The 750-nt window shown below is 37.3% G+C and overlaps 1 pseudogene; it reads right to left on the bottom strand.

Annotated features, from left to right (window-relative positions):
- Positions 1-226: 226 nt before the first annotated feature.
- On the bottom strand, positions 227-388 carry LOC122917847 (annotated as a pseudogene).
- Positions 389-750: the final 362 nt, after the last annotated feature.

The following is a 750-nucleotide window of genomic DNA, read 5'->3' as shown; positions in this document are numbered from 1 at the left end:
TAACGAAATAATTTCCCAAACTATACCTCTTGTTACTGGTTGTCATGGAAATAGTTGTGCTATATCCACAGTTGAGCATTAAAATATCACAATGAAATTCATAGAGAAGAGAGTGCCTGGAGAAGTCTCTTTAATTTTAATCTGAATGCATCTGATAATACCTCAAAGATAAATGATTACCATTCCCTTCATCCACAATTGATCAAAAAGCTAAGCAAATCATAAGGCCCTCTTCTCTTTTGCACAAATTTTTGGGTCTACCAGATTATTCCTTCGTGAGAACTGGGAGCTATCCTCAAAGTAGAAGACTTTAGGAAATAATATTAATTAACAATAATCACGCCTTAGATAAACCTCATTGGCTACGATACTGCCACTGTACAAAACTTAGGAAATAATATTAAAAGAAGCATCTGTTGACAGCTTGCTCTATGCTTGGTACTGTGTTAAAGGTTTTTCATATATTAGCTAATTAAATCTTCATAGTAGCCCAGGGTGTAGATGCTGATGTTGTACCCATAGTAGCCCAGGGTGTAGATGCTGATGTTGTACCCATTTTATAGATGAAAAAGACAAGCAGTAAGGTAAGTAACAGAGTTACTAAGTTGTTGAGCACAGACTTGAACTCAGGTCACTGGGATTCTAAAACCTCTTTTAGTGACTAGTCCAGTATGTTGCCTTACCAAAGGGAAATGTCCTAAAGGAGTGAGAAGGGAAGACTTGGGGTGGGGGTGGTATATCGAAAGAGGA

The sequence above is a fragment of the Neovison vison genome, chromosome 9, assembly GCF_020171115.1.
Source record: "Neovison vison isolate M4711 chromosome 9, ASM_NN_V1, whole genome shotgun sequence".
In the NCBI taxonomy this organism is placed as follows: Eukaryota; Metazoa; Chordata; class Mammalia; order Carnivora; family Mustelidae; genus Neogale; species Neogale vison.
The sequence above is the reverse complement of the archived record's forward strand: the minus strand, read 5'-3'. Positions and strand labels throughout refer to the sequence as shown.